Raw genomic sequence first — 12,737 nt, 5'->3', positions numbered from 1 at the left:
TATGTTTTAATCTGGTTCAGGCTGCACTGAGAAGTTTTGCTGGGAGCTGAGAGCTCTATAAAGAAGATTCTTAATGGAACAAGGGACAGATCCCAACAAAAGATAAATAGATCATTTTGGTTACATAAAGTTAAAAGGGCTCTGAACGAACAAATCAATATAACTTGGATAAGAGAGAAGCTGCTGATTGGGGAATCTTTGCACCAAATATGTAAATGTGCAAATTGTCTCCAATATGTGTCTCATATACTAGGTATATAAAGCACTAACAGAAATACCTTAAGAACCAAGAGCCAGAATGGGTAATTGTCAAAGGAAATGAAGGATTGGTTTCCAAAAGAATGACAGCCTATGAAAGACTACTTTAAATCACCAAAATAAGAGAAATGTGAATAAAAGCAGCTTTGAGGCTTCACTTCACACCTGGCACATTGGCAACTCTAATCTTCCTTGTTTTCAGAGGGGAAAATTGAGGCTGGGGGGGGGGAATGATTTCCCTAAAATCACCCAATAGGAAGCATCAGCATCAGATTTGAACCCAAGTCTCCTAACTTTAGAGCAAGTAATCTTGGTTTTTTCTCATTGTCTCTGTAACTTTGTCCTTACTTTTGGCCATAATATGCATTGTCCTGCCACTCTGTACTCATCGTGGTACCTATACACATCTGTCCTACACTTCTGTACTTCCCCTCACTTGCCCCTTTCCACATAACATCTGCTTTCAATCTCTTACTTACCTTGGGACTTTATTCCAACTGCCCTGCTGTGTTGGCAACCAAAATGGGCTCCTTAGCACTTAGTCAACAGTGCCCTTACTTTTGGCTTTTTCCCCTGAACTGAATGCTGTTTGTATTTGGACTGGAGTAAGCTTGTCGCCCCTTCACCTTGCTTCCCTTGCTTAAGCTGATGGAAAGAACCTGTGCTTTCCTGGTCAACCCCTTCATCTTGCTTAAGCAGATTGAAAGAACGTGTGCTTTCCCGGCGTACCTTACACCCCCGCAGAAGCCGATGGTTGAAAACAGCTTCCGTTGGAGCCAGAGGCTGCTATAGCTACAGCCACAGCCGAAGCTGAAGCAGGAGCTGCCAGTAGCAGAGCTGACCTACGGGAGGACTGAACAAGGACTTGAGGCCAGTGGGTAATCTTTTTACCATAGAGGGGAACATGATTTTGTTTACACCATCATGCTTCTCTGTAGCCTCCTGGTTACTCTTGTAAGGCGTACTTATTGGGCCTGGAAGCTTTTGATCAATATGTCAAAATGGTGCTGGTTCGGGTTGGTTACTGTGGAGCCTAAATATATGCTTTGATTCTTCTGCCTCCTACTTTGAGAGTTTCTTATATCCGGCGGTTCCGAACCTTTCAGCATATATATGATCCTCTTTGAGATTATAAACTCTGCCCTCCTAATACACCTGCATCTTGTTATCTGCCCCCTCGGTCCTAATCAATATCTGAGATTTACTTCTTTGCTAACCCTAAGCACTAACTAATCTGCCTGCATAGCTCTCTTTACCCTGATCATCTGGTCTTTGTATTGACCCCTCCCTGAGCTGCATGCCGCCCCTCCCCCCCAATCTTCTTAAAACCTTACACATAAACTTCCGGTTTTACCCTTACTCCCATCTAGATTAGCCCTGCAGGACTGGCTACAGGCCTAGCACATCAGTCATGCCTCTCTGCACTTTATGATCCTGTCAGTCTTCTCTGCTGCACTTCCCCTTACTTACCTCAGCCCCGATACACATCGATTGGTTCCTCTAGTCTTACCTTCATCCCAAGATGACGTTTGACCAGAAAGTCTCTCTTTACACTCTGTCTCTGTGGCACAATCCACCCCCCTTCATCATCCTCCTAATAATAATAATGATAATAATTGTCCCCCACAAATTAAACATGGTATCAATTCTGCCAAACTCTCCTTCTCTTGCTGTGCTCCTTGGATGCTCTGGAAATGTGATCCAGATGACTTATGGAGTCCTGGAAGGGAAAAATTGGTTTAATGGATTAATTACAGGCAGGCCTGAGGTTGATTTTGAATGGGGGTGACTTAGCCCCCAGGGATTTGATAGAAATGAGGCAACAAATGGATGTCTCCACAGGTCAAGGACATGATGGGGTGAGGATGGGATGGCCTAGGAATTTGAATCTGGTGCCAGGAGAAAGGCAATGTCCAAAGAAATGGTTGATCCTCAGGGAGGAATGAGGGTAACGAGCAAGGAGTGGTCTGGGGACAGGAGACGAGTGGACAAGACAGAGATCCAGGTGCAAGACGAGGTGGCAGATGGGAGAAGCTGGATTGTTTCTAGAACCTGGATATGAGCATATTATGGGCCCAGCTGACCTGATGCTAAGCTGCTTTTCAGTGGATCTTCCTCCAAGTCTCAGGCCACAATGGGCCCACAGAACAGTGGCTGAGCTAGACCTCTTAGAAGGAGGAGTAATTATTACCATAAGCATCAGCCCCAAATCACATGCACATTTAAGATTATAAAAGCATTTTCAAATTAGGAACCCTGTTTTGTGATTCCGCTGTATTCAACAACTCTCTAATTTCTCTCTGCCTTCCAACACATGTCTACACTTCAGGTTTCTAATTATTACCATCCCAAATAAACATCCTTCCCACGTGTCTATTCCAGGTAGATTCTCTTCTCCATCACAACACCACCACCCCATACCGATCTTTACAGTATCTTTGTACTTAACCTCAGAGGCCCAATAGACACACCAGTGCTATGGACCTCTGTTCTTTCCAACCTCACCTGCAAACACATCTCTAAGAACCAGAGGCTATACAATTCCAAGGTTGGGAGAGGATGACAGAGGACATCTAGTCCAACAAGTCACTGAACAAAAGTCCCTTCTTAAATGTCTGGATAAAGGGTCCTCCTAGCTTTTCTATGAAGCCCTCTATTGGGTGGGAACAGCTACCTCCTCCTGATGTAGCAACTTCTGCTTTTCACCCCAAAAAACTCCATGGTTTCTTCCTTACATGAAGCCAAAGTCCATCCATTTTTTAAGTTTCCCTGATTGCTCTTAGTTCTCTCTTTGGGAGCCAAAGAGAACATGTCTGATCCTGCTTTGACATGGCAGGCCTTCAGGTTCTCAAAGTCAACTATCTTAGCCCAAGTCTAAGTCTTCTTTACTCCAGCCTAATACCCCTAATTCCAACTGATGATCCTTCTATGGCATAAGCTGAAGTTCCTTCCCCATCATGGTTGGCTTCCTGTGGCCTCTCACTTGTCACTGTCCTTCCCAGAATGTGCTACCCAGAATGGACCACAGCAAAGCAGAAGCTGCCCAAGCCTTAGAGAGCATCGCAGGAACCTCCCCACTCTAGTCTTGGCTACTCCTCCATCTTTCAATTGCACTGAAGATCCCATTAGTTGTTTTGATTGCCTTATGACATTGCTAACACTTCTCAGGCTTGCCAACCACTGAATCCCTCAGACATTCTGGAGATGAAGTCCTGCTACCCACAGCTGCTCCTTCCCTTCTCAGCAGGAGGGCCAACCTGCTATGCCCCAAGTACCCATAATGCCTCTCCAATGTCAACACTCACCTGAAGACCCTAGAAGGTCTATCAGGTTCAGAGTGTCTACCATGGCCATTCAGGAACCAGTCCTTTGTCTTCATCAGCTGTCTGTACCTCCTGGAAAGGTTTCACAGCACAGGTGCGGCAGCAGTGTGTTAGGTAGTTGACAGAGGTCTAGTCAAGGTGTGTGTGTGTTAGAATCCGACCTAATGTTACCGGATTCAATTTAATTTCATTCAAGCAAGCTCTGTCCAAGTTGTTTGTACTGTAACTCTGTCCTTCATTATGTTAGCTCTCTCTTCTGGCTTTGAATCCCCATTCACATAAGCCCTGTACCCCTAGACTTACTTCCCAACCTAATACCCATTAGCCTTGAACTTTCTCAATTACTCTTCCCCCTCAAATACATCTACTATGCAACTTGTGCTAACCTGTTCCCCCTAACTTACCTGGCAGTACCTTTATAATTAACCCTATACACTCCTACACATCCATTCTGCCCCTCAGTCCTGATACTTATACTTAAGGCACTTCTGCACTATCTCAATACATAGGTGCTCTGCACCACTTTCTTTGTCCACTGTCCCCCAAAGACATATCTTTGGTAACTCTGTTCTTGTCCTAATCCCTCAGCTCCATCTACCCTGGGTATCCATGCCAATCTGCTATGCCCCAAGTACCCATAATGCCTCTCCAATGTCGACACTCACCTGAAGACCCTAGAAGGTCTGTCAGGTTCAGAATATCTACCATGGCCATTCAGGAACCAGTCCTTTGTCTTCATCAGCTGTCTGTACCTCCTGGAAAGGTTTCACAGCACAGGTGCAGCAGCAGTGTGTTAGGTAGTTGACAGAGGTCTAGTCAAGGTGTGTGTGTGTGTGTGTTTGTGTGTGTGTGTGTGTGTGTGTGTGTGTGTGTGTTTGTGGGAAATGGTGAGGCAGACATTAGGCTGGAGAAAGGAGGAGAAGTTAGCACAATGGATTCATTCTTATCAAAGCTCAGGTCTTGGGTCACAGGGTGTAAAGGGACGTGGGGCTTGAGTGTTAGCGGTTGTTAGACAATGTCAAGAATTAGAGGGAAGGAAGCCAGCAGGGCCTTAACCTTGGGGATGGATGAGGCTTCTCCAGGTAATGGAGCTTGGGCATGGGGCTGGCCAGAAGGAGGAGAGAAAGAACACAGAGCTCCAGCAATTCTAATTCAAGCACAAGGTAGAGGTTGGGGGAGAACACAAAGAGGTGGGACTGTTTACGTGATCACCATCAGAAAGGCCAGGGACAACTTGTCCCAGGAAGCCAGTGGGACCCACTGTACTGATTCAAACTTGTTCTTCCTTGTACACTGAGTTCTCACTCTTTGCCCAGGCCTCAGGCCAGAACTGGCTCCTAGCACAGTGGCAGGGCCCCCCCTAGAGGTAGTGGCTTGTATTACTATTCAGCAGTAACAATCAGTAGTTTTAGATTTAAGCTTCACTAAAGACTTTCCTCATAGGCATGTATGTTGTGAGCCCTATCTGCCCTGTAGCTCTGTATTAGGAGGGCAGAGTTTATAATCTCAAAGAGGATCATAACATGTCTGAAAGGTTCGGAACCGCCGGATATAAGAAACTCTCAAAGTAGAAGGTAGAAGAATCAAACATATATTTAGGCTCCACAGTAACCAACCCATGAACCAGCAACCCCATTTTGATATATTGATCAAAAGCTTCCAGGCCCAATAAGTACGCCTTGAAAGAGTAACCAGGAGGCTACAGAGAAGCATGATTGCGTAAAGCAAAATCATGCTTCCCCCTCTGTGGTAAAAAGATTACCCACTGGCCTGAAGTCTTTGTTCAGCTTCCTCCCGTAGGTCAGCTCTGCTACTGGCAGCTCCTGCTTCAGCTGTGGCTGTAGCTGTAGCTGTAGCAGCCTCTGGCTCCAACGGGAGCTGCTTTTAACCATCCAGCTTCTGCGGGTGTGTAAGGTACGCCGGGGAAAGCCACAGGTTCTTTCAATCTGCTTAAGCAAGGTGAAGGGGTTGACTGGGAAAGCACAGGTTCTTTCCATCAGCTTAAGCAAGGGAAGCAAGGTGAAGGGGCCGACAAGCTTACTCCAGTCCAACATACAAACAGCATTCAGTTCAGGGGAAAAAGCCAAACTAGTCAAGGGCACTTGTTGACTAAGTGCTAAGGAGCCCATTTTTGGTTGCCAATACAAGCTCTACACTTACCCTGAGTACCCAAATACATACCTGCACCTCAGTTCTCTCCCCACTATTGTCGCAAATACACATCTGCCCCACACATCTGTTACCCTCCCACACCTTAACCACATCTTTGTACTTAGCCTTAGCTACACAATATACTGTGGCTCTGGCCTCTGTCCTCTCCAGCATCTGTAAACACATCTTCCCTTCAGTGCAGAAGCACCCCGAAGTTCTAAAATCCCATAGTTGGCAAGGAAAAAAGGAAATCTAGTCCAAGAAGTCACTGACCAAGGGTCCCTTCTCCAAGGTCCCTGGAAAGTGGCCTTGCCTTGAAACCCTGTATTGGGGTGGGGGAAACATTCCACTTGGAGACAGCCCTAATGGCTGCCTAGTTTCTTTGCATGAAGCCAAAGTGTATCCCTTTACAACTTTCCCTCCTTGCTCTTAGATCTGCCCTCAGAGTGCCAAGAAGGACAAATCTCACTCTGCTCCCACATGGCAGGCCTTCAGATTTTCCAATTCAGCTGTTTCAGTTATCTTCTAAGCCTTCTCTTCTTTAGCCTAACCACCTAAAATTCCCACAGAAGATCCTCATTTGACATAGTCTAGCATCGCTTCCTAATCCTGGTTGCCCTCCTCTGGCCTCTAGATCTCCATTGTCCCTCCCAGAATATGGTGCCCACACTGGACCAAAGCATTGTAAATGTTGCCCGAGACAGAGAAAAGTTGGTCTCCCACCTCTCTAGCCCTGGTCACTTTTCCTTCTTTTTGTTACACTGATGATTCCATTAGTTGTTTTGGTTGTCTCATTCCATTGTCAATGCTTATCAGGTTTGCCATCCACTGAAACAATCGGATATTCTGGACATGAATTGCTGCTAGCCACAGCTTCCTTATCCCTTGTTCTTTCTCAGCAGGAGGTTCAGAGCTCAAGCTAAAACCTGACTAGCATTAGCCTTATTCAACTTCATTTCATTCAGGAAAGTATTGTTTAAGAGATTTTTGTGTTGTGAAGCTCCTCAACCAGTGTGTTCATTCTCTCTTCTGGCTCTGATCTGTACCTCTTACTTAGCTCATTTCCCCCTAATGACTTATGTTTGGTACCTCTGTTCTTGACCCATTCCCTCATCCGCCTTAGCCCTGGATCTCCATGCTTACCTGCTATGCCCAAGTCCACAGAATCCTTCTCCAGCCTCCAGATTCTCCTGAGTTCCCTAGAAGCTTTGTGAGGTCCAGAATTAATCTGCTGGCCCTCTGTCCATTCACAGGCTGTCTTCATCAGCTGTCTGTAGATCCTGGAAAGGTGTCACAGCAGAAGAGAGCCCGACAAGGCTAGAGGAGGGAGAAGTTACTGCTGTGGCCTCAATATTATTAGAACACAGGCTGTGACCAGTATGGAGTGCAAAGGAACATGAGGCTTGAGTGTTGGGTCTTGTTAGACAATCTATCAGGACTCTATCCAGAAATAGAGGAAGGTAAGCCAGCAGGATCTAACCTTGTGGAGGGATGAGGTTGTACTTGGCAAGGGAGCTTGGGCATGGGGAAGATTGAGGGAGAAGAGAGAGAGAAGATGGGACTCCAGAAACTCCTACTCAGGTGCAAGGTGGGACCACTGATGTGGTCACCAGCAGCAAGGCCCTCAAGGGACTCACTGTTTCAGGAACCTAGATATGAGCTGATAGGGGGACCCACTGTCCTGTTACAAAGTTGTTCTTCCTTGTACACTGAGTCATTGCTCTTTGCCCAGCCCTCGGGCCAGAACTGCTTCCTAGGAAAGTGGCAGGGCTGCCCCTAGAGATAGTGGTTGTGATTACTATTGGTAATAACAAAAATTCATGTTTTTATATTTTAAGGTTCACCAAATACTGTCCCTTTGAGGCAGCTAGGTGGCACAGGGGGTTGAAATCAGGAAGACCTGAGTGCAAATCCTCAGACACTTACTAGCTGTGTGACCCTGGACAAGTCACTTCACCCTGTTTGCCTCAGTGTCCTCATATATAAAATGAACTAGAGGAGGAAATGGCAAACCCATCCAGTATCTTTGCCAAGAAAACTCCAAACAGGATCATGAAGAGTAGGACATGATTGAAATGACTGAACAACAGCCACAAAAAAGCATTGTCCTGAAAGGAATCTCTGTTGTCAGGCCATCTGCCCTGCACTGCTGTACTTGCCCTCAGCCTCCCAGTACACACCTGTACTTTATTTCTCTTCCCACTATAGTCTAACATAGACATCTGTTCCACATGTCTGTTATTTCCCATAATCACACACAAAACACACACACACACACTCATCTTGACTAGACCTATGTACATGTTCTCAGCTGGCTCTCTGTTCTCCCCATCACTGCAAAGTCATGTGCCCTGCTGCCTGCTAATTACCTTAGGTTCTCAGAATCTCCAGGTTCAAGAATTCCAAAGGACAAGTTGTCCAACCTGTCACTCAACAAGAGTCCCCTCTTTGGTGGCCAGAGAAAATGGCCTTATAGCTTCTCCTTGAAACCCCCCAGTGAAGGAGCCCCACTCTCTCCAGAGGGTGAGTCTTTCTGCTAATGGATAGCCACAATGGCTGCAAGGTTCCTTCCTTACATGGAGCCAAAGTCCTTTCATATGGGGATCCTTTTGTGGAGCTTCCCCTCCCCCCCAAACTTCTCCCAGCTCTGCCTTCTGGGGCCAAGAACAAGGGGTCTGCTACTGCTTCTACATGACTTCAGATTCTCAAAGGCAGAGCCTATCTTATCTCCTTTCTAAGTCTTTTCTTCTCCAGCCACCACCCCCAGTTCTCACAGCCAGTGATCAGGTGGCATAATCCCATAATCCCCTTCTCCTATTCTGGTTTCTCTCCTCTGGCCTCTCTTTAGCTTTAACTGGCCTTCTTAGAATGTGTAGCCTAGAATAGAACCCTGTGCACCAGACATGGCTAAGCCAGGTAGAGCCAGCCTAATCCTAGGCAGGGGGCCAACATTCTCCTTTCCTATGGCTCCCACCTCCAAATGTACACCAGTCCATCTTACCCTCAGGACTTACCTAGGGAACCCTGAATGTATGTGAAGTACGTGCATTCACAGCCTGTTCTCCGTGATTGGCCTCTTCTTCTCTATGTCCTACAAATGTGGCACATCCTGAGTGAGGGATGCTGGAATGGAAAGGTGGATACAGGCCCTACCTCGCAGCGTTGTTGTGAGGAACAAATGAAATGATACTCATAAAGCCTGGCTTATATTAGGTGCTAAATAGAAGCTTATTCCCTTCCCTTCCTCTTTGACGTTGATCTGAATCACCATTTGTATTGGAGCTAGAGCCTTTTTCCAGTGCCCAGACCCATGTTTATCTACTGCTCCCTAAATATTCATTAACATCCCAATCCCACCCTAGTGACTTGCTCAGGGAGCCCCGAGTAGGCCTCAGGTCTGAAACTGGTCCTATGCCAATTCTGTCCCTTCAGCACCAGGACCCTTTGTCTAGGTTCTCTGAATGCTCAGTAAATGTGCCAAAACAGAGGTGAGGGTGACAGTTGCTTGAAAGGAGAAATTAGACCCATGACCAGAACTCATGTCATGGCAGGGTGGTCCACAGAGTGGGTTTGCCTGTGACCCAGAGACCAAAATACCTCCCTCTCCACCCAAAGGTGAGGCAAACCAGAGACAGCAGGTGATTGTCTTGGCAGGGCAAGCCCAATATGGAGTTGGACAGGACAGAAGGTAATAGGCACAAGTCACAGGATCATAGAATCCTAGATCTGGAGCTCATAGGGTCCTTCAAAGGTCATTGGAACCAACTTCCCTCATTTTACAAAAAGAAACCAAGGCCCTAAAAATGGAAGTGACTTGCCCAAGGTCACACATAGATTGATCCCTAGATCTGGAGCTGGAAGGTCCATTAAAGCCCCTCTTGTCCAATCCCTTTATTTGACAGAGGAGGAAATGGAAGCCATCCAAAAAGAGTTGTGGCACTCACTGGTAGGAGTGAATAAGAAGAAGGGTAATGGATGAAAAGCTGGGTAGGAGACAAATTGTCTTGCCATGTAACTCTTTAATTATGCTTGCCTCACCTAGATAGTGCAAATAATGCCATAATTCAAGTAGGTGACTTGAGGTTGAGTCCCAGCTCCGTCATTTCTTGGCTATTTGATCTAGAGCAAGCCATTAAGCATCAGTTTCCTCATTTGTAAAATGCTTACACCTCGGGTCTTTGAGGGAGGGAGATAAAATGAGATTATGGATATAAAACAATTGATGTTAAATTGTTATAATGTACTATATAAACATTAATTAATAGACAAATAATCAACAAATATTTAATATATGCCAACTGCATGCCAGGTACCATAGTAGGTACTAGCAGGGATGGAGAACCTGCAGGCTCTAGGTCCTTAAATGTGACCCTTTGACTGAAACCAAACTTCACAGAACAAATCCCCTCAATGTGGATTTGTTCTGTAAAACTTAGACTCAGTCAAAAGGGCTTACCCAAGAACCTGGAGGGCCACTTGTAGCCTCGAGGCCACCGGTTGCCCACCCCTGTGGGAAACAAACATGTAAGAATGTAAGCTACTTGCAAACAGAGATTGCCTTTATTATATTAGTATCCCTAGTAACTAACACATAGCAATAGGGATAGGGATGGGACCTATGACTTTGCTGGTATAGGGAACTCTCAGGGGAGGATAATCCCTCTACCAATAAAGGTCAGCAACTCTTCTGCAACTTTCAGTCCTAAAGAATTGCCAAGAACTTTGAAAGGTTAAAGGATTTGACCAGTGGGTCTCAGAAGAGGTACTTGAACTGAGGTCATCCTAATTTCAAGGGCAGCTCTCTATCCACTATGCCTTGAGTTGCTCATGCCCAATATGGAGATCACATCACCATAATCATTGTCACGGAATAAATGATGTCACTGTCACATACATACCTTTGTCACTTTCACATCTCTGCTATCATTGTCATACCTTCGCCATCATCGGCACTGCCACATCTATACCACATGGAATATTTGTATCATAACAATCAGCAATATAACAATAGTACCACCATAATTACTATCTCAACACCATGAAAACCAAGTTCATGCCTTCTAGATGGTCATACTATCTCTAATCTCTCCATACACCAAATCCATCCTCTACTCAGCTGCCAAAATGGTTTTCCTAAAGGGTAGCTCTGATTATATCAGCCCCCTACCCAATAAACTCCAGTGGCTCCCTATTGCCTCCAAGATTACATATAAAATCCACTATCTGTCATGTAAAGTTCTTCAGAATCTGGCCCATTGCTGTCTTCTCATACTTTACATCTCTGTGAAAATTCTATAATACAGTAACACCAGAAAATAGTACTTGTTGTATCTTACCCATGACACTGCTCAGTGCCTTCTACTGGATATTCCCTAGGCCTCGAATGCTCTCCATCCTCACCTCTTCCTCTTAGCTTCTCTTCCTCTTTTGAGATCGAGTTTAAAGGCCATCTTCTGCAGGAGTCCTTTCCTGGTCGCCCTCCAAACTCCTCCATTCATTTAAAGCTTCCTGTCTAAGCTTACTTTCCTTCAAATCTTTGTCTATTTTGTACATAACTATTAACTTGTCTCTAGATTGTGGACAATGACTGTTTGTGGCTTTGTTTTTTTTTTTTTCATTTGAGAGAGAGAATCAGTCTGAAAGGTGGAGGATCAGAAAAGACAATTGAAGCAATTACTGGTTTTCTAATATTTAGTTCATCCCTTAAACGTGAATTTGGGAAGGCATGCTGTAATAAAAGCATAACCCCCCTTCCACACACCATTGCTATGGAGATAAGAGACCAGACCAAACTACTACAAAATCTACCAGTTTGCTGAATTTGACTTTGGAGGACAATGGGAATTGGAAACCAGAAAAGAAGAGTTTGTTTTGCATTTTACATCATGCTGGGGGAAGTGCCACTAGGAAGGATGAACCTCCTTTGAGTTCTAGATGCTGGCTCCCCTGTTCCTCTGGGCCTCTGCTGGGATGCCTGGAACACATTCCATCCTCACTTCTGCTTATCAGAATTCCAAGTTTCCTTCAAAGCTCAGCTCATAGGAAACCTCCTAGATGAGGCCTTTCATTATCTCCTTGGGGCAAGGTATTTCCCACCCCTCTTTTAATTAACTTTCATTGTCTTTGTATATATCAATATATAAATGAATATTATCTCAGTAAGAGGATGTGAGCTCCTTGAAAGCAGGGGCTATTTCATGTTTGTCTTGGTGTCCCCAGCACTCAACATAGGGCCTGGCAATTAATAAGAGCTTAATAAATATTTTTCAACAATTAATTGCAGTTTAAAAATATAACACGGTCTTTTGCTGTCATCTTGTGTCCACAATCAGAACAACAGGGAAGATTAATAATAATGGTACCTTCTTGTGGCCAATTCAGATATTACACTTTTAGTCTGCCATCGCGTGTTCAAACCTTGGTATTACACTATGGTTCATTTTAAAACCTAGATTTACTGAATTTTAACCCATGTGACTCACTTAACACACATTTAACCAGTGTGAAAGCATCCAGAGAAAGAACGATGGAGTCTGAATGCAGACCAAAGCATACCATTTTCTCTTTTTTTGTTGTTTTTTCTTTCTCGTGGTTTTCCCCTTTTGTTCTGATTCTTCTTTCACAATATGACTAATGTGGAAATATGTTTAAGATGATCATATAATATTGTAGAGCCTATATCAGATTGCATGTCGTCTTGGGTTGGGGGGAATGGAGAGAGGGGGGAAAATTTAGAACTCAAAATCTTATAAATTGAATGCTGAAAACTAAAACTAAATAAAGAAATAAATTTTAACAAACAATTGTGAGACCACTGTTCATGCTATTCTTGCATTAAGCTATCAGAGGAAGACAGCGTTAAAAAAAGAGAGAGAGAGAGAGAGAGAGAGAGAGAGAGAGAGAGAGAGAGAGAGAGAGTCATTAGAATTTTTGACTGTTGGAGATATATACACACATATATCCAACTATCGTAGATCCAGATCTTAAGGTATTTCAGATCAGGGA

The sequence above is a fragment of the Trichosurus vulpecula genome, assembly GCF_011100635.1.
Source record: "Trichosurus vulpecula isolate mTriVul1 chromosome X unlocalized genomic scaffold, mTriVul1.pri SUPER_X_unloc_7, whole genome shotgun sequence".
NCBI classification, from domain to species: domain Eukaryota; kingdom Metazoa; phylum Chordata; class Mammalia; order Diprotodontia; family Phalangeridae; genus Trichosurus; species Trichosurus vulpecula.
Note: the sequence above shows the minus strand (reverse complement) of the source record.